The 22754-nt window shown below is 40.9% G+C and overlaps 1 protein-coding gene across 1 annotated transcript in view; it reads left to right on the forward strand.

The window, feature by feature from the left end:
* The first annotated feature begins 6381 nt into the window (after positions 1–6381).
* tspan4a (tetraspanin 4a) overlaps positions 6382–22754 on the forward strand; it is a 456166-nt gene continuing 439793 nt past the window's right edge. The window contains exon 1 of the mRNA XM_061974854.2: positions 6382–6453. The gene's annotated coding sequence lies outside the window, so the exon portion shown is untranslated. The remainder of the gene's footprint in view (positions 6454–22754) is intronic.

Below are 22754 nucleotides of genomic sequence, written 5' to 3' on the forward strand. Positions count from 1 at the left end.
ACCGAGTGTTGACGAGAGCAAAAGAACAAGGCAGTCCGTGGGGCAGGCAGACGATCCAGGGGCAGGAGAAAAGTGACGAGGGTCGAGAATCGAGGAAGGCAAAACACGGGAGATCTCCAAGGGGTAAGACTCAGGAAGGAAGGTCCACTATTGAGAACTAAGTTCCCGCAAGGATCCTTGGTTCCACTGGTCCTTTATCCAGCTCGCCCTCATCAGTCCCAGGTGTGCGGTTTGCCGATTGTCTGCAGGCTGGTCGCTGCGTGGGCGTGCTGCTCTCAGCGCGAGTAGGGGCGTGTCTGAGCGCGCTGTCAGCGGAGGTCCCGGCAGCTCCAGCTGCAGTGGAAACACGGGTTTGAGTCCACGCCGTGACAAACGTGTCATGACCCGTTGCCCGGATCATGTTTTATATTAGTTTGACTCCCTTAGTGGGGCGGTATAGCTCGGGCGGTATAGCTCGGTTGGTAGAGCGGCCGTACCAGCAACTTGAGGGTTGCAGGTTCGATCCCCGCTTCCGTCATCCTAGTCACTGCCGTTGTGTCCATGGGCAAGACACTTTACCCACCTGCTCCCAGTGCCACCCACACTGGTTTAAATGTAACTTAGATATTGGGTTTCACAATGTAAAGCGCTTTGAGTCACTTGAGAAAAAGCGCTATATAAATGTAATTCACTTCACTTCACTTAGTTCTGTTTTCAGCACCCCTGGGTTTGTGTTTTCCTGGTTGCCATGGGTGCTGATTATTTTCCAACTGCCTCCCATTAGTATTCAAGATGCTCACCTGCTCCTGGGCACTAATCAGAGAGCTATTTAGCCACACTCAGCTGGCTGTCTTGTTTGCCCTGTGCAACAAGTTACGTGTGAATACCTTTGTGATTCCTGGTTTTGGACTAAGCTTCGCCACAGCGTCTCATGCTATCGGCATGCTTTTCTGTTTGATTTGTATTTCCTGACTGATTTATGGTAAATAAAACATTGTCCCACCTGCACACTGCCTCCGTCTGAGTTCGAGTCGAGTTCCGTCTGCATCCTGGAAAAACGATCTGCGCATTAACATGCGACCCCGCCGTGACAAAATGAATGAATGATATCATTGTGACAGGGCGCCAAATTAAACCGAGATCCTACGCAAAAGCTTTGAATAATGGGGGAGATCCAGATGACGTAAATGTTGCCTCAGCAGAACAGCAAGTGGTCTACTTTCTGCAATGAAAGGAAATGGAAATCGACATTAATACCATCGAAACATGCATCCCACTGAACGGAAGAAACAACAACACCACTCCAGTCATCCTCGTGAAACTCGTTAACAGAACATCTAAAATGGCACTGCTGAAACAGGGAACGAAGCTGAAGGGAACAAATGTGTACATGAGTGAGCACCTCACAAAACGTAATGTTGAAATTGCCATGAAAGCACGCGACTTGAGAAAGCAGGGAAAAATTCAGGGAACTTGAAGCACCAACTGTAAAATCTACATCAAGAAGCAAGAGTACTTGTTGTCCATGACATCAAGGACCTGGACAAATATTAAAGTTGGCACTGCTCGGACAAAGATGGTGATAATGGAGTCTGACGGAAAACAAACACCTGCATTCAACACCAGCATTACTCTGTTCCAAGGGACCACAAAACACAAGACCTAGATTCAGGAGCGCATCCACCTACACCTACAGAAATTGTTGAAACAACATCAAAATTGTTGAACAAGTAAATCTGGAACTGAAAAACTTTTGCAACAAAGACCATTAAAACCAGGATTTGGACAATGATATACAAACCCTGTTTCCATATGAGTTGGGAAATTGTGTTAGATGTTAATATAAATGGAATACAATGATTTGCAAATCATTTTCAACCCATATTCAGTTGAATATGCTACAGAGACAACATATTTGATGTTCAAACTGATAAATGTTTTTTTTTTTTTTTTGCAAATAATCATTAACTTTAGAATTTGATGCCAGCAACACGTGACAAAGAAGTTGGGAAAGGTGGCAATAAATACTGATAAAGTTGAGGAATGCTCATCAAACACTTATTTGGAACATCCCACAGGTGAACAGGCAAATTGGGAACAGGTGGGTGCCATGATTGGGTATAAAAGCAGATTCCATGAAATGCTCAGTCATTCACAAACAGAGATGGGGCGAGGGTCACCACTTTGTCAACAAATGCGTGAGCAAATTGTTGAACAGTTTAAGAAAAACCTTTCTCAAGAAGCTATTGCAAGGAATTTAGGGATTTCACCATCTACGGTCCGTAATATCATCAAAGGGTTCAGAGAATCAGGAGAAATCACTGCACGTAAGCAGCTAAGCCCGTGACCTTTGATCCCTCAGGCTGTACTGCATCAACAAGTGACATCAGTGTGTATAAAGGATATCACCACATGGGCTCAGGAACACTTCAGAAACCCACCATCAGTAACTACAGTTGGTCGCTACATCTGTAAGTGCAAGTTAAAACTCTCCTATGCAAGGTGAAAACCGTTTATCAACAACACCCAGAAACGACGTCGTCTTCGCTGGGCCTGAGCTCATCTAAGATGGACTGATACAAAGTGGAAAAGTGTTCTGTGGTCTGACGAGTCCACATTTCAAATTGTTTTTGGAAACTGTGGACGTCGTGTCCTCCGGACCAAAGAGGAAAAGAACCATCCGGATTGTTATAGGCGCAAAGTTGAAAAGCCAGCATCTGTGATGGTATGCGGGTGTATTAGTGCCCAAGACACGATTAACTTACACATCTGTGAAGGCGCCATTAATGCTGAAAGGTACATAAAGGTTTTGGAGCAACATATGTTGCCATCCAAGCAACGTTACCATGGACGCCCCTGCTTATTTCAGCAAGACAATGCCAAGCAATGTGTTACATCAACGTGGCTTCATAGTAAAAGAGTGCGGGTACTTGACTGGCCTGCCTGTAGTCCAAACCTGTCTCCCATTGAAAATGTGTGGCGCATTATGAAGCCTAAAATACCACAACGGAGACCCCCGGACTGTTGAACAACTTAAGCTGTACATCAAGCAAGAATGGGAAAGAATTCCACCTGAGAAGCTTAAAAAATGTGTCTCCTCAGTTCCATTTACTGAGTATTGTTAAAAGGAAAAGCCATGTAACACAGTGGTGAACATGCCCTTTCCCAACTACTTTGGCACGTGTTGGGGCCATGAAATTCTAAGTGAATTATTATTTGCAAAAAAAAAATAAAGTTTATGAGTTTGAACATCAAATATGTTGTCTTTGTAGTACATTCAATTGAATATGGGTTGAAAAAGATTTGCAAATCATTGTATTCCGTTTATATTTACATCTAGCACAATTTCCCAACTCATATGGAAACGGGGTTTGTAAATCCCACATACACATTTCTCCCATATCAGTAAGAATTTTTTTAATACAGATGAACAATATAATAACAACATTAAATGTGATAACAAATTGTCAATTATTTATTTTAACTGCAGAAGCGTGTACGCAAATTACAACAACATGAAGCCCTTTTTGGAACAATTCAACAAACCCTTCAAAGTGATCGCTGTCACAGAAACATGGATTGATGATAAAAAAAAAAATGAATAGATTTAGATCTGGAAGGATATGAAGTAAATTACATCAACAGAACCAACAAAAATGGAGGAGGAGTAGCTGTGTACGTGATGAAGAACCTGAATTACAAAGTGGTAAAAAACTTTTGCTATTGATAATATCGGGCTCACATTTAACCACAGCAACTGCGGCAAAATAATAAATCACCAAAAATTATTCCCGGGCGCGGCCACTGCTGCTGACGACTGCTCCCCCTCACTCTCCTAGCTGCTCAGGCAAATCATATTGTCGAAAAATGCATTTTCTCATCGATAATGTCACATCCTCGTGCTCGGAATATATATATATATATATATATATATATATATATATATATATATATAAACTGTATATAGTCAAGCTTTCTGTGGTTTATCCGCTATACAGTGCTCAATACCAGGTTTCTCTGCTCTTCAGGGGAATTCATTATACAAACCCCGTTTCCATATGAGTTGGGAAATTGTGTTAGATGTAAATATAAACGGAATACAATGATTTGCAAATCATTTTCAACCCATATTCAGTTGAATATGCTACAAAGACAACATATTTGATGTTCAAACTGATAAAAAAAATGTTTTTTTTTCAAATAATCATTAACTTTAGAATTTGATGCCAGCAACACGTGACAAAGAAGTTGGGAAAGGTGGCAATAAATACTGATAAAGTTGAGGAATGCTCATCAAACACTTATTTGGAACATCCCACAGGTGTGCAGGCTAATTGGGAACAGGTGGGTGCCATGATTGGGTATAAAAACAGCTTCCCAAAAAATGCTCAGTCTTTCACAAGAAAGGATGGGGCGAGGTACACCCCTTTGTCCACAACTGCGTGAGCAAATAGTCAAACAGTTTAAGAACAACGTTTCTCAAAGTGCAATTGCAAGAAATTTAGGGATTGCAACATCTACGGTCCATAATATCATCAAAAGGTTCAGAGAATCTGGAGAAATCCCTCCACGTAAGGGGCATGGCCGGAAACCAACATCGAATGACCGTGACCTTCGATCCCTCCGACCGCACTGTATCAAAAACCGACATCAATCTCTAAAGGATATCACCACATGGGCTCAGGAACATTTCAGAAAACCACTGTCACTAAATACAGTTGGTCGCTACATCTGTAAGTGCAAGTTAAAGCTCTACTATGCAAAGCGAAAGCCATTTATCTACATCATCCAGAAACGCCGCCGGCTTCTCTGGGCCCGAGATCATCTAAGATGGACTGATACAAAGTGGAAAAGTGTTCTGTGGTCTGACGAGTCCACATTTCAAATTGTTTTTGGAAATATTCGACATCGTGTCATTCGGACCAAAGGGGAAGCGAACCATCCAGACTGTTATCGACGCAAAGTTCAAAAGCCAGCATCTGTGATGGTATGGGGTGCATTAGTGCCCAAGGCATGGGTAACTTACACATCTGTGAAGGTACCATTAATGCTGAAAGGTACATATAGGTTTTGGAACAACATATGCTGCCATCTAACCGCTGTCTTTTTCATGGACACCCCTGCTTATTTCAGCAAGACAATGCCAAGCCACATTCAGCACGTGTTACAACAGCGTGGCATCGTAAAAAAAGAGTGCGGGTACTTTCCTGGGCCGCCTGCAGTCCAGACCTGTCTCCCATCGAAAATGTGTGGCGCATTATGAAGCGTAAAATACGACAGCGGAGACCCCGGACTGTTGAACGACTGAAGCTCTACATAAAACAAGAATGGGAAAGAATTCCACTTTCAAAGCTTCAACAATTAGTTTCCTCAGTTCCCAATCGTTTATTGAGTGTTGTTAAAAGAAAAGGTGATGTAACACAGTGGTGAACATGCCCTTTCCCAACTACTTTGGCACGTGTTGCAGCCATGAAATTCTAAGTTAATTATTATTTGCAAAAAAAAAAAAAAGTTTATGAGTTTGAACATCAAATATCTTGTCTTTGTAGTGCATTCAACTGAATATGGGTTGAAAAGGATTTGCAAATCATTGTATTCCGTTTATATTTACATCTAACACAATTTCCCAACTCATATGAAAACGGGGTTTGTATTATATATATATATATATATATATATATATATATATATATATATATATATAATATATTATTTATTTACCCATTATTTACTTTTTAAATTCGATCTCAATTCTGTACACTGCTGCTGGAACTTTAATTTTCCTGAGGGAACTCTCCTGAAGAAATCAATAAAGTACTGTATATCTATCTATCCATCTATACGTTAGGTCAGGAAAAAACACAGAGGCTAGGGAAACCTGCTCTATTATATAAATTATATAATATGATAATATAATATAATATAATATAATATAATCTTCAGGGGATTTTATAATATATGATATAATATACAGGCTTGTAGGGATGAAATAGCCACTGTGTTTTTTCCTGACCTAACGTGTGTGTGTATATATATATATATATATATATATATATATATATATATATATATATATATATATATATATATATATAAATAATAGTTTAATATCCAATAGTGTACATAAATAAGTAGTGGACGAATATAGTGCAAACACTTCTATGGAATCGATGTAAAAAAATAAAAAATAAAATGTGTTAATTTGAAAATAAACGGTAAGTACACTGCAATAAATAATATGCCATTACATCAAGGCAATAATTCAAAGGCCATAGTGTCTACTTTGAGGTGCTATCCTTTTATCCGCCGCTTGATGTCAGCATTTGTTTTATCAGGTGCAACGTCAGTCACATGTTGTGTCCCCATGTGGAAGTAGGGAGAGAGAGGAGCTTTTTTGGTAGAGAAAAAGCTTGGGAAGTTTTGCCACACTAGTGAGGAAAGAACTACCGCGAGAGAGTGTGCCATAAATAAAGGGTAAGTCCTTTTTGTATTTGTCATTTTTTTAAACATACTTACTGTGATATAAAAACGGTGTTCTTATGTTGTTTTGATTGGGTGAAGTTTGTTCGGCAGTCAGAGACCTTTTACCTTTGAAAAGTATACCTTTATGAAAGCTCACTTGTACAATCAAAATATTTTTTTATTCATTTCTAAATCTTTAGGGAATGCTCTAATGAATGATTACTTGAGGGTGCAATTACATACTCCCTTTGTAAGCATGTTGTGATAGTAGATACCACATGAGAGCTCTGATAGGCCAACGCATGTCTCTCTGAGACAGAAATAATCTTCGGGATGAAAACATTTCAGAATACCAACCATTCCTGAAAGTATCGCCTCCCTACAGTTTCTCTTTTCTTGGGGGTTTTGAGGAACTCTGTGGGCTTCAGGGTTTATTTTGAAAGCCACGTCTGTCTTTAGGGGCAGTCCACTGCCTTACAATGTGGCCTTATGTTGAGTTTGCCAAGGTATCACATCCTGGTGAAGTCTTGCATACTCTGTATTTAAAATCAGAATCATAATCGTTTTTATTGCCATTCTTTGAGAACGGGTTCACAAACTAGGAATTTTACTTGGTGCAATCGTGCAACATAAAACACATATAACACAGAATAGAATAACAAATACATTAAAGGTAAAACCTGTATTTACGTTTTTACGGTGGATTAAAAGTAGGCTGTGGAACTTTTTTAAAGTTTTCTGAAACAAACACGCCTCAAAAGTCATGTAGATCAGAACTGTCCAAAGTGCCGACCGGAGGCCGTTTAGGGCCCACAGCTCTTTTTTTCTTGGCACATTCTAAAGACAAAATACAAAACATTGCCGATTAGAACATTTCATAAAAAAACAGTAGGATATGCAATTTTGGGAGAACTTGCGTGTGAATGCCATCCATCCATCCATCTTGTTCCGCTTATCCGAGGTCGGGTCGCGGGGGCAGCAGCCTAAGCAGGGAAGCCCAGACTTTCCTCTCCCCAGCCACTTCGTCCAGCTCTTCCCGTGGGACCCCGCGGCGTTCCCAGGCCAGCCGGGAGACATAGTCTTCCCAACGTGTCCTGGGTCTTCCCCGCGGCCTCCTACCGGTCGGACGTGCCCTAAACACCTCCCTAGGGAGGCGCTCGGGTGGCATCCTGACCAGATGCCCGAACCACCTCATCTGGCTCCTCTCGATGTGGAGGAGCAGCGGCTTTACTTTGAGCTCCCCCCGGATGGCAGAGCTTCTCACCCTCCATCCATCCATCCATTTTCTACCGCTTATTCCCTTCGGGGTCGCGGGGGGCGCTGGAGCCTATCTCAGCTACAATCGGGCGGAAGGCGGGGTACACCCTGGACAAGTCGCCACCTCATCGCAGGGCCAACACAGATAGACAGACAACATTCACACTCACATTCACCCTATCTCTAATATATATATATATATATATATATATATATATATATATATATATATATATATATATATATATATATAAGAAATACCTGACATTCAGTGAATTCTAGATATATATATATATATATATATATATATATATATATATATATATATATATATATATATATATATAAAATAAATACTTGAATTTCAGTGTTCATTTATTTACACATATACACACACATAACACTCATCTACTCATTGTTGAGTTAAGGGTTGAATTGTCCATCCTTGTTCTATTCTCTGTCACTATTTTTCGAACCATGCTTAACACCCTCTCTGATGCATTGCTGTGTGGCACGCACAAAAGTGCTTTCATCAAATGCACTAGATGGCAGTATTGTCCTGTTTAAGAGTGTCACAACATTGCTGTTTACGGCAGACGAACTGCTTTACGGTATACAAAAAAGTGACTGCTGTTGTTGTGTGTTGTTGCCGCGCTGGGAGGACGTTAATGAAACTGCCTAACAATAAACCCAGATAAGAAACCAAGAACTCGCCCTCCATCATTCTACAGTTATAACGTCATTGGGCAGGTACGCTTTTTTATATTGTGGAGGACCTGAGTCCGCCTGAATTTCGGGAGATTTTCGGGAGAAAATTTGTCCCGGGAGGTTTTCGGGAGAGGCGCTGAATTTCGGGAGTCTCCCGGAAAATCCGGGAGGGTTGGCAAGTATGTTCTAAAGACAAATTACAAAACATTGCCGATTAGAACATTTCACAAAAAAACAGTAGGATATGCAATTTTGGGAGAACTTGCGTGTGAATGCTAAAATTCTTAAAGGGGAACATTATCACAAATTCAGAGGGGTTAAAACCATTAAAAATCAGTTCCCAGTGGCTTATTTTATTTTTTGAAGTTTTTTTCAAAATTTTACCCATCACGCAATATCCCTAAAAAAAGCTTCAAAGTGCCTGATTTTAACCATCGTTATATACACCCGTCCATTTTCCTGTGACGTCACACAGTGATGCCAACACAAACAAACATGGCGGATAGAACAGCAAGCTATAGCGACATTAGCTCTGATTCAGACTCGGATTTCAGCGGCTTAAGCGATTCAACAGATTACGCATGTATTGAAACGGATGGTTGTAGTGTGGAGGCAGGTAGCGAAAACAAAATTAAAGAAGAAACTGAAGCTATTGAGCCATATCGGTTTGAACCGTATGCAAGCGAAACCGACGAAAACGACACGACAGCCAGCGACACGGGAGAAAGCGAGGGCGAATTCGGCGATCGCCTTCTAACCAACGATTGGTATGTTTGTTTGGCATTAAAGAAAACTAACAACTATGAACTAGGTTTACAGCATATGAAATACATTTGGCAACAACATGCACTTTGAGAGTGCAGACAGGCCAATTTTCATCAATTAATATATTCTGTAGACATACCCTCATCCGCTATCTTTTCCTGAAAGCTGATCTGTCCAGTTTTGGAATTGATGTCAGCAGGCCAGGGAAGCTAGGGTCGATATTCTTCTCTTGATCATCTTCGGTGGCATAAGGGACGGTGTGAGCCAAGACATCCAGGGGGTTTAGCTCGCTCGTCTGCGGGAACAAACTGCCGCCATTGCTTGCCGTGCTACCGAGGTCCTTTGTCCCTGAATTGCTCACACACTCCGGCAGATTCAATGGGGGTCTGGCGGCAGATTTCTTTGACTTTATCGTTGGAAATGCATCTGCTTTGAGTGTCGCAGGATATCCACACATTCTTGCCATCTCTGTCGTAGCATAGCTTTCGTCGGTAAAGTGTGCGGAACAAACGTCCAATTTCTTGCCACTTTCGCATCTTTGGGCCACTGGTGCAACTTGAATCCGTCCCTGTTCGTGTTGTTACACCCTCCGACAACACACCGACGAGGCATGATGTCTCCAAGGTACGGAAAACAGTCGAAAAAACGGAAAATAACAGAGCTGATTTGACTCGGTGTTTGTAATGTGTTTGAGAAAATGGCGGATTGCTTCCCGATGTGACGTCACGTTGTGACGTCATCGCTCCGAGAGCGAATTATAGAAAGGCGTTTAATTCGCCAAAATTCACCCATTTAGAGTTCGGAAATCGGTTAAAAAAATATATGGTCTTTTTTCTGCAACATCAAGGTATATATTGATGCTTACATAGGTCTGGTGATAATGTTCCCCTTTAAGAACGATAAATTAGTTTTTAGTATAAGTTTGCTGGTTTCAAGAAATGTAATGCCAAGCGCATATCATTATGTCAAGATAATGGCACTAGCATTTACTTAATTTAAGAATATTTTTCAACATATTGAGCAAAAAGGTTTCATTTTTTTTTTTCTACCAAGAAAAGTGCACTTGTTATTAGTGAGAATATACTTATTTTAAGGTATTTTGGGGTTCATTGAAGTTAGCTAATTTTACTTGTTTTGGAAAGTCTTGACAAGCCACATTTTCTTGTTCTATTGGCAGATTATTTTGCTTAGTTCAAATAAAATACCCCTAATTTTTTTTTTCTCTTGTTTTTGAACACTGACTTTTTGCAGTGTATTTGTCAGCTTGTTGGCTCGGGCCAGAAGTGTCACAGGTTAAAGACCAACCGCATGATTTGATTTCTAAAGAGTTGACTGTGGGGATATTGATCATGCCACTGTGACTGTGTTCACTGCTGTGATGGCTTCACTGCAATAGTGGAGGTCAAACTTCATTTCTGCATGTATTTGACAGGAAGAGAGGGTCCATATACAAGCGCTAATTCAGGGTTTCTTCCGCTTCTTTAACGCGGTATTATCCATTTTTCTATAATCCCTTGCTAAATATTGCATGAATCGAACTAAAGCTATGCATATAAAGAACTACTGAGGGACTGCCTTATCACTTAGTTTGTGATACACTTTAATTTGTGCATACTTAAAACCCTTTGTTCTCTGAAACCTTGATAGTTTGGACTGTTGTTGGACTGCATTTGGATGTATTTCTAAAAAATAAATGCTGTTAGTGAACATTACACAAGGGCTGAACACACAATGATGCAATCCAGGTAAAGGGTCAATCCAGCAAACTGCTGGTTTTACCAGCTAAGGTAGCATTGGTCAAAAGTTTAGATACACTTGTAAAGAACATAATGTCATGGCTGTCTTGAGTTTCCAATAATTTCTACGACTTATTTTTTTGTGATAGAGTGATTGGACCACATACTTGTTGGTCACAAAAAACATTCATGAAGTTTGGTTCTTTTATGAATTTATTATGGGTCTACTGAAAATGTGAGCAAATCTGCTGGGTCAAAAGTATACATACAGCAATGTTAATATTTGGTTACATGTCCCTTGGCAAGTTTCACTGCAATAAGGCGCTTTCGGTAGCCATCCAGAAGCTTCTGGTTGAATTTTTTACCACTCCTCTTGACAAAAGTGGTGCAGTTCAGCTAAAATTTGTGACATGAACTTGTTTGTTCAGCATTGTCCACATGGAGTCAGGACTTTGGGAAGGCCATTCTAAAACCTTAATTCTAGCCTGATTTAGCCATTCCTTTACCACTTTTGACGTGTGTTTGGGGTCATTGTCCTGTTGGAACACCCAACTGCGCCCAAGAACCAACCTCCGGGCTGATGATTTTTGGCTGTCCTGAAGAATTTGGAGGTAATCCTCCTTTTTCATTGTTCCATTTAAAGCACCGGTTCCATTGGCAGCGAAACAGGCCCAGAGCATAATACTACCACCACCATGCTTGACGGTAGGAGTGGTGTTCCTGGGATTAAAGGCCCCACCTTTCCTCCTCCAAACATATTGCTGGGTATTGTGGCCAAACAGCTACATTTTAGTTTCATCCGACATCACATGGACAAAGATAAGACCCTCTGGAGGAAAGTTCTGTGGTCAGATGAAACAGAAATTGAGCTGTATTGACTACGACTGCAAAACGAGCCACCATAAGAATAAAGAAAGTTGCGAGTACCAGCACTTTGATAAAGAAGGTAAGAAACCCTAATGAATTCAAGAAATACTGTCACTCATGACGTCTGCGAGACGTTCCCTTTTCTGTTCATCGCCGTCTTTGCCAAAACGTCTTGAATAAAGGTAAATGTGATGTTTGTTTATCCATTTTATTAATCATTATTTCACATTGTTTTCCTCAATGTAAAACTATTATTATTCTCTATGAACTTGTTTTTGTGTTAGTAATTTTGGGGTGTTTTGGACGGATTACAGTAATCCCTCATTCATCACTTTTAATCGGTTCCGGGCTTGACTGTGGTAAATGACTTCAGCGAAGTGGGAATGATTAATTATAGTATACATATTTTTTTAGCTGAAGCCTAAAAAACTGTTTACGACCTTCTAAATATGTTTTTTTTTAACATTATGAGAGCATTTTAGACATGGTATGACACCCAGATTTTTAAACTTTACACTCAATAATTGTAAAGTAATGCTGCCTAAGGCTGAGCCGATCAGTGGCCACAATAACGAACATCATGCTCTGATTGGTTTGGGCCTATCTAGTGGTCATTACTCCTGTAGTATTGTTATTGATACAAGTTGCAGTATTTTCACAGGTTAGTGGTTGTGCTTAAGAACTCTGTGCGTGTGTGTGAATCTATATACAGTACATCTTATTTATAGCTTAAATATAAAAGTACTGCTGTATTAGTATTTTGCCTATCGTTCACAATCATTATGAAAGATATGATGATATGCATTTTTTTTTTATGCATTCAAACTCGTAAATAAACTTCAATAAAAGTCCGCTTACGACGGAGCCAATGGGAGGTCCTCTATTCCGCCCATAACACCTATTCCGCCCATAAAACCCAAGTGGCTCATGGAAGTTTATTGTAGATCATAAATCATGCCTCTCATCTTGATAGTAGAAGGATGAAGACGTAATTTGACAAGTTTGAACACTTTGACAGCCAATTTAGACCCGGAAATGGCGAGAACGACACAAAAAGACGCTTGGTTCTACCCCACTTTCCTCCCCCGTGAGGATTATAAACCATTTTTCATCGAAACGGGATTATAAGCAGATTCTATCATTAGGCACCCTGATGACAGCAGACATTGTACAGTAAGTGATGTTTTATTATTTATTGTTGGCTCTCATGAAATCTGCAGTGAGTAGTAATCAGTGATGACCACTTTAGTTATAAGTTTTGCGCTTGAGAAACGTTTCTATGACTTAAGTGCCAGACTCAGTGGCCTAGTGGTTAGAGTGTCTGCCCTGAGATCGGTAGGTTGTGAGTTCAAACCCCGGCCGAGTCATACCAAAGACTATAAAAATGGGACCCATTACCTCCCTGCTTGGCACTCAGCATCAAGGGTTAGAATTGGGTGTTAAATCACCAAAAATAATTCCCGGGCGCGGCCACTGCTGCTGCTCACTGCTCCCCTCAAGGGTGATGGGTCAAATGCAGAGGATAATTTTGCTACACCTAGTGTGTGTGTGACAATCATTGGTACTTTAACTTCAACTTAACTTCCTCTGTTTGTTGAGGATTGCCACAAGTGGTGAAAAAGTGTATTACAACTGAGTACTGCTGTATTAGTATTTAGCCTATCGTTCACAATCATTATGAAAGATATGACGACAGATGCATTAAATGCATTCTAACTCGTAAATAATCTTAAATAAAAGTCTGCTTACAACGGAGCCAATGGGAGGTCCTCTATTCCGCCCATAAAACCCAAGTTATAAACTGCTATGGTGAGCTGATTCCTCGCTTCCTCGCTCGTGGAAGTTTGTTGTAGATCATAAATCATGCCTCTCATCTAGATAGTAGAAGGATGAAGACGTAATCCGACGAGTTTGTACACTTTGACAGCCAATTTAGACCCGGAAATGGCGAGAACGACACAAAAAGACGCTTGGTTGCACCCCACTTTTTTTTTCCTGTGAGAATTATAAACCATTCTTCATCGAAACAGGATTATAAGAAAATGTTATCATTCGGCACCCTAATGACAGCAGACATTGTACAGTAAGTGATGTCTTATTATTTTTGTTGGCTCTCATGAAGTCTGCAGGGAGTAGTAATCAGTGATGTTGTCAGAAAAAAAAAAGCGAACATCGTTATTGCGTTTTTGAATTTGTATGCTTAAAATGAGAAACATACGTAAATATTCAATTTTTATCATAAATGTACCTGTTACTACATTACATATATACTTACATCATGTATATAAAATCTTAATGGAGGTGTTTGGATTTTTTAAAGTGCTTTACAGGCAGAATAGAGCGTGTCCTGGGTCTTCCCCGTGGCCTCCTACCAGTCGGACGTGCCCTAAACACCTCCCTAGGGAGGCGTTCGGGTGGCATCCTGACCAGATGCCCGAACCACCTCATCTGGCTCCTCTCCATGTGGAGGAGCAGCGGCTTTACTTTGAGCTCCCCCCGGATGGCAGAGCTTCTCACCCTATCTCTAAGGGAGAGCCCCGCCACCCGGCGGAGGAAACTCATTTCGGATGCTTGTACCCGTGATCTTGTCCTTTCGGTCATAACCCAAAGCTCATGACCATAGGTGAGGATGGGAACGTAGATCAACCGGTAAATTGAGCGCTTTGCCTTCCGGCTCAGCTCCTTCTTCACCACAACGGATCGATACAGCGTCCGCATTACTGAAGACGCCGCACCGATCCGCCTGTCGATCTCACGATCCACTCTTCCCTCACTCGTGAACAAGACTTTGAGGTACTTGAACTCCTCCACTTGGGGCAGGGTCTCCTCCGCAACCCGGAGATGGCACTCCACCCTTGTCCGGGCGAGAACCATCGACTCGGACTTGGAGGTGCAGTCGCTTCACACTCAGCTGCGAACCGATCCAGTGAGAGCTGAAGATCCTGGACAGATGAAGCCATCAGGACCACATCATCTGCAAAAAGCAGAGACCTAATCCCGCAGCCACCAAACCGGATCCCCTCAACGCCTTGACTGCGTCTAGAAATTCTGTCCATAAAAGTTATGAACAGAATCGGTGACAAAGGGCAGCCTTGGCGGAGTCCAACCCTCACTGGAAACGTGTCCGACTTACTGCCGGCAATGCGGACCAAGCTCTGACGCTGATCATACAGGGAGCGGACCGCCACAATCAGACCGTTCGATACCCCATACTCTCTAAGCACTCCCCACAGGACTTCCCGAGGGACACGGTCGAATGCCTTCTCCAAGTCCACAAAGCACATGTAGACTGGTTGGGCAAACTCCCATGCACCCTCAAGGACCCTGCCGAGAGTTTAGAGCTGGTCCACAGTTCCACGACCAGGACGAAAACCACACTGTTCCTCCTGAATCCGAGGTTCGACTATCCGGCGTAGCCTCCTCTCCAGTACGCCTGAATAGACCTTACCGGGAAGGCTGAGGAGTGTGATCATATTGGAAAAATTTTGTCATTTTATTAAATCTGAGCAACAACTTGAGGCAGTTTAATGTTGATTAACGTGGACCCCGACTTATACAAGTTGAAAAACCTATTGGGGTGCTACCATTTAGTGGTCAATTGTACGGAATATGTACTGTACTGTGCAATCTACTAATACTCAATCAATCAATCAAAAAAAGCACTTTAAATGTAAAAAGGTTTTGTTAAGAAACCATTCCGAGCCTTATCTTATTTAGTTTTTATTTTATATATGTTGACCACATTAACCCTGGCAATGGACCCTGTGTGTATATGTATGTTATGCCATTGTTTACAAATTTGGTAAATAAATAACCAAAACATTTATATTTTGTTGTTTTCTTACTGTACCGAAAATGAACCGAACCGTGACCTCTAAACCGAGGTACGTACCGAACCGAATTTTTTGTGTACCGTTACACCCCTACTCCCCTTTAATAAACACTGCTCTAGGGTACCATGAGGCTATTATGTCTGTGCACGGCATTGACTCCTGTTTGATAACTTCTTTACTTACGTTTTGATGGCTGGCATTTATTATTTATTTTAGGCACGCCACTGAAAATTCAGCTGCCTTAAACCAAATGACAGAAGAAGCATTTATTTCCTGTGAGACGAACTGTGAGCTCATGTTCTTCATGCGACTTAATGATGGCTCATAACATCTCCAGCGGTGACGGACACGGCGTGACACATTCCAGGATGTGCATGGAGATAGTGGGCAGCTTCCTTTTTCCGTGCACTCCCAATGGCTGAAGGGATGCAATAATGTCTCAGGACAGTTGGCAGTATTGAACTGGTGTTTACATTCTTCCTATACGCACGCCATTAAGACCAATGTGGCTCGCGGCCTCCAGAGTTTTGAGCATGTGCGTTCTTCTGTCATGGTTAATGTTCCATTGGCCTCATGGTATTTTAGGAGACACAGTGAAGAGTTGTTCTGAAGTGGAAATGTTGAGTATTTTCCTAAATCGTCACAGCCAACCGGTGTTGTTTGTCTAAGTGTAGTTCTGTGGCTCACTTGTGGGTTTCTGTAGGTGTGGCAGCACTCTGCACAAGTGTCCTAAACACTGACTCCACTGTAGCATGGGACGGAACCAGGCTGCCTCCTACTGGTATATCTGTGTTATGCATAGGTGTAATAATTTTCCCTTAAAAGCCATAATATATATATATATATATATATATATATATATAAATAAAATAAATACTTGACTTTCAGTGAATTCTAGCTATATATGTATTTTATTATATATACATATAAATAAAATAAATACTTGAATTTCAGTGTTCATTTGTTTACACATAACACTCCTCTCTACTCATTGTTGTATTTGAAAGTGCAATGCTTTGCAGCCAGTAGCACAGCCTTTGAAGGAGCATAGGTATGGGCAGTGTAATATTCTGGGTTGGAGTCAATAACCAGGCCAGGTGACGAAGTTACGTCTCTTTACTTCATACTTCAGAACCGACTCCCACACTTGCCGTCAGGGTGCGCAATACAATGTAAACCGTTGGCCAACCAAAAAGTAACCACAGAACACTAGTGTTCTGTGGTTTCTTTTTGGTTGACCAAGCGGACGTGACGACAGGCTGTCCTCACTCAGGTCCGCACGGACCTGGAGGGGGCGTGCCTTAAGTCCGGCTGGAAATCGGGAGAAATTCGGGAGACTGGTTGTCCCGGGAGACTTTCGGGAGAGGCACTGAAATTCGGGAGTCTCCCGAAAAATTCGGGAGGGTTGGCAAGTATGCCTAAGGAGCCAGCTTTGTTTTTATTCAGGGTCTCTGCAGGTTTCAACATGTCAAATTTAAGACTTTTAAAGACTTTTTTTTTTTTTTTTAAAGACCAACATGAAACTAATTGAAAACCATTTCACATCCATACGGACACAAAATACAACGACAAAGTGAAATCAGAAGTCCAGAATGAATTTTAAATACCGTATTTTTCGGAGTATAAGTCGCTCCGGAGTATAAGTCGCACTGGCCAAAAATGCACAATAAAGAAGGAAAACATATACAAGTGTAATTTTTTGGGGAAATTTTTTTGATAAAACCCAACACCAAGAATAGACATTTGAAAGGCAATTTAAAATAAATAAAGAATAGTGAACAACAGGCTAAATAAGTGTACGTTAAATGAGGCATAAATAACCAACTGAGAACGTGCCTGGTATGTTAACGTAACATATTATGGTAAGAGTCATTCAAATAACTATAACATATAGAACATGCTATACGTTTACCAAACAATCTGTCACTCCTAATCGCTCAATCCCATGAAATCTTATACGTCTAGTCTCTTACGTGAATGAGCTAAATAATATTATTAGATTTTTTACGGTAATGTGTTAATAATTTCACACATAAGTCGCTCCTGAGTATAAGTCGCACCCCCGGCCAAACTATAATAAAAACTGCGACTTACAGTCCGAAAAATACTGTATATGAATTCATTCACTGCTCTTTCACATTGGAGAACAAAATGGTTGAACTACACACCAAATAAAATAGCTTTTGAGGTCGGTAAGCACAACCAAAATTATTCCGTACATTAGGCGCACTGTCGAGTTTTGAGAAAATGAAAGGATTTTAAGTGCACCTTATAGTCTGAAAAATACGGTATATTATCTAGTAGGGGTATGAATCTTTGGGCGCCTAACGATTCAGTCTGATTCCGATTCCTGGGTGACGATTCAATTTTTCAAACCTATTCTCGCAATATATTATTTGGTATAACAATTTTGATGAAACTCTTTCAAAACAGATTACATGTTACAAAATCTCCTTTTAGTTGTATGGCGATGGCGTAAAAACGTCTTTTTAAAAACTGATTCTTAAAATGATAAAAATATATATATTTTTAAAACAATTGTTTTACATTTTTAATTGATTTACAATCGAGATGAATAAGAATTGCGATTTGGCTGGGAATGGATTTTTTTTTGTGCACCCCTATTGTTATCTTGTGAATTTGGTGTACTGAACGTACATAGGAAAATGTGAGTGAGGTACCACAAATACCAACATAAAAGAAACTTTCCATTCAAATGGGACCCATTACCTCCCTGCTTGGCACTCAGCATCAAGGGTTGGAATTGGGGGTTAAAATGATTCCCGGGCGCTGCTCCCCTCACCTCCCAGGGGGTGATCAAGGGGATGGGTCAAATGCAGAGGACAAATTTCACAACACCTAGTGTGTGTGTGAAAATCATTGGTACTTTAACTTTAACTTTAACTTAACAAAATCAGACTTCAAAGGTAATAATACAAGTACCGTATTTTTCGGACTATAAGTCGCAGTTTTTTTCATAGTTTGGCCGGGCTCCAGTGCGACTTATATATGTTTTTTTCCTTCTTTATTATGCATTTTCGGCAGGTGCGACTTATTCTCCGAAAAATACGGTACAAGTTTAATTTCCACAGTATTTGTCATGATGGTCTTGTCCCTGGCTCTATTATTTTCAAGTCCATGACTCAAAATGGTGATCCAAACATGGAGAGTATACGACATAGTTTTGCCGTTTTCGTTATTTTGGTGCTTTACGACAACAAACATATTTTGGTGCAGCAGCCATCATTACAATGCACGCTATTTCCGCACACAACTTTTAAAAGTGTTAACGTCATATGCCGTGATGCCACAGGTTGTAAGTTGTCCACTTGAAAAAAAGTGGACAAAAAGGGAATGTTTTTTGTTGTTGTTTTTTTTACCTTCAATTGCACCAGTGACGTGCAGTCAGGGGAGGCAGGTGAGGCGGTGCCTCACGTGCCATATTGGAAAGAAAAAAAATTTAAAAAGAAAAAAAATAAATAAATTGTTATATGTATCCAATGATTATACTATAAAGTTATTTTCCATTTAACTTCACCAGATTTAGGTTATTTTTTATTCAAAATCACTGAATTTTCCCATTTGCCGTTCAAATACTGAGAAGAGACTTGCAGTGAGTCAGCAGCCAGTTGAGGCACGTCACTGAGTTGAGCCTCACCATGGATTGCGCAATGACTCGGCTAACTGCTGGCCTGCTGTGCAGTGAGACCGTATTGCTATATTAATTATATTATACATTTCCATAGTTTAGTTAGCTGAGGTATATAATGTACAGTGTATTTTGTTAACAACTGTATGTGTGTAACGTATTTCTTGTGCTGAGCAATCAAAAAACTGCTGCGAAGTCGCACTGTGTGAGGCTCGCAGAATCCCGGCCTCCTGGTGGTAGAGGGCGGTAGTGATCCCAGGGAGCATTTCTGCGACTACTCGGCTGCAGAAGAAGTGACAACAAGCAGCAACAGTTAGCTATCCTTTATTTTTTTCTCTCGCCTGGACTATTAACATGGAGGATTACATATCTAAAATAAAACAGTTTTCTAAACTGGACTTTCAATCGAAGCAGGAGGTAATAATTAAAGGAAGATCTCCATCGAGACAGAGAGACTTTTAAAACTGAAGAAAGATAAGGAAGACTTCCATAAACAAGTTATCAATGCTTTTGTTCAAAAGGAGCTGTGCATGGACTTCATTTATAAGTAAAGGTAAGACCATAATAAAGTTTTTTTTAATTAAAAGTGCTTTTTTGTGTGCTACAGTTTGTATGTGTAAAGTTAAAGTTAAGTTAAAGTACCAATGATTGTCACACACACACTATGTGTGGTGAAATTTGTCCTCTGCATTTGACCCATCCCCTTGCTCACCCCCTGGGAGGTGAGGGGAGCAGTGGGCAGCAGCATAATTTTTGGTGATTTAACCCCCAATTCCAACCCTTGATGCTGAGTGCCAAGCAGGGAAGAATGCTGGTATGAGCTTTTAAACATAACCCGTTAACCGCTGCCAATCAAATGGTGAATAAGATACTCTTTAGGGTTCATATGTTTGTAAATCTGACTGTGATGAAGTCAGTGCCTTACCAGCCATGAACCTCACCGCACGTCACTGAATTGCACTCACCAATAAGCAAGAAAATAAGCAAGACATAAAAGGTTGTTTTTGGTGTCACGTAAGTTATTTTGATTTTTTTTGTTGAGCCAGTCCTTCCAGCTCGGCCTTGTGGATTCTAAAGGGTCTATTTTGACTCCTTGTTGAGAAGTCAGGCCCGGACATAAGTGCAGAATAAAAACCACAAGCCGTACCCGCAATCTTTCAAGGCAGCCGACTCCCAGTCTCACAGCCTGTTTAACACTGACAAAAAAAAAGAGAACAGTGTTCCCTTCTTTCCCAGCTTGATGTTTACTTTTCTCCTCACATCATTAACTCTATCATCATTTTTTTCCTCCTTAATGAGGCTGTCTGTTCTATTTAAACATTTGTTTTGGAAGGTTTTCTTTGCATGCTGTAAAAATAGAAGCCACTATGGCTTGTTATTTTTAGCCCTTCGGTGGTACAAGAGCAGCGTAATCTTTACATAACCTTTCATTTTGCATTGCTGTGGTGCATAAACATGCAAGCATACGGCGTAGTAAAAAAAAAAAAAAAAAAGGATTACTTTCCCCCCCCCCCCCATCCCCTTGCAACGCTTCTTGTATTTACTTTCACCTTTTGTGTTTTTGTCCTTTGGTTAATGTCTTCAGGTAATTACGTTTGCTCCCTAGACGGATATTATGTCGTGGCTTTGTAGGGAAAATCAATTTTAATGACCTGAATTAAGTGCCGCTGATTCTATAGACTAGAAACCAATAGCTTTGAAGGAGTTACATGTTCTTTTTTTTTGCATAATTAACCTCAATTCTTCACTTTAATTATTGTTCTACACTCAGAAATCACTTCCTTTTCAATGTTTTTAATCGTGTATACTGTAAACCAAAGCTATATTAGAGGCCTACTGAAATGCGATTTTCTTATTTAAACGGGGATAGCAGGTCCATTCTATGTGTCATACTTGATCATTTCGCGATATTGCCATATTTTTGCTTGGTTTGGACGAGTAGCGTGACGTCACAGGTTGTGGAGCTCCTCACATCTGCACATTGTTTACAATCATGGCCACCAGCAGCGAGAGCGATTCGGACCGAAAAAGCGACGATTTCCCCATTAATTTGAGCGAGGATGAAAGATTCGTGGATGAGTAAGTGAGAGTGAAGGACTAGAGGGCAGTGGGAGCGATTCAGATAGGGAAGATGCAGTGAGAGGTGGGTGGGACCTGATATTCAGCTGGGAATGGCTAAAACAGTAAATAAACACAAGACATATATATACTCTATTAGCCACAACACAACCAGGCTTATATTTAATATGCCACAAATTAATCCCGCATAACAAACACCTCCCCCCTCCCGTCCATATAACCTGCCAATACAACTCAAACACCTGCACAACACACTCAATCCCACAGCCCAAAGTACCGTTCACCTCCCCAAAGTTCATACAGCACATATATTTCCCCAAAGTCCCCAAAGTTACGTACGTGACATGCACATAGCGGCACGCACGTACGGGCAAGCGATCAAATGTTTGGAAGCCGCAGCTGCATGCGTACTAATGGTACCGCGTCTGCGCATCCAATTCAAAGTCCTCCTGGTAAGAGTCTCTGTTGTCCCAGTTCTTCACAGGCCAATGGTAAAGCTTGACTGTCATCTTCCGGGAATGTAAACAATGAAACACCGGCAGTGTTTGTGTTGTTGCAGTCGGCCGCAATACACCGCTTCCCACCTACAGCTTTCTTCTTTGCTGTCTCCATTGTTCATTGAACAAATTGCAAAAGATTCACCAACACAGATGTCCAGAATACTGTGGAATTTTGCGATGAAAACAGACGATTTAATAGCTGGCCACCATGCTGTCCCAAAATGTCCTCTACAATCCGTGACGTCACGCGCTGACGTCATCATACCGAGACGTTTTCAGCAGGATATTTCGCGCAAAATTTAAAATTGCACTTTTGTAAGCTAACCCGGCTATATTGGCATGTGTTGCAATGTTAAGATTTCATCAATGATATATAAACTATCAGACTGCGTGGTCGGTAGTAGTGGGTTTCAGTAGGCCTTTAGAATCTAATGAAGTATGCAGGTTTATTTAATAGAAAAATATTAAAGGGGTTCTTTGATGATTCTAATCTACATTTAACACACTTCCGTGTGGTTTAGATCAGGGGTGTCCAAACTTTATGACCGGGGGGCCGCATTGGGGTAAAATAATTTGGCTGGGGGCCAGTAAGTCACAATATACACTATATTGCCAAAAGTATTTGGCCACCCATCCAAATGATCAGAATTAGGTGTCCTAATCACTTGGCCCGGCCACAGGTGTATGAAATCAAGCACTTAGGCATGGAGACTGTTTCTACAAACATTTGCGAAAGAATGGGCCGCTCTCAGTGATTTCCAGCGTGGAACTGTCATAGGATGCCACCTGTGCAACAAATCCAGTCGTGGATTTGCCATCTGGCAATCTGATGGACGAGTCTGGGTTTGGAGGTTGCCAGGAGAACGGTACATTTTGGACTGCATTGTGCAGAGTGTGAAATTTGGTGGAGGAGGACTTA

The sequence above is a fragment of the Nerophis lumbriciformis genome, linkage group LG15 (genome assembly GCF_033978685.3).
Source record: "Nerophis lumbriciformis linkage group LG15, RoL_Nlum_v2.1, whole genome shotgun sequence".
Lineage (NCBI taxonomy): Eukaryota > Metazoa > Chordata > Actinopteri > Syngnathiformes > Syngnathidae > Nerophis > Nerophis lumbriciformis.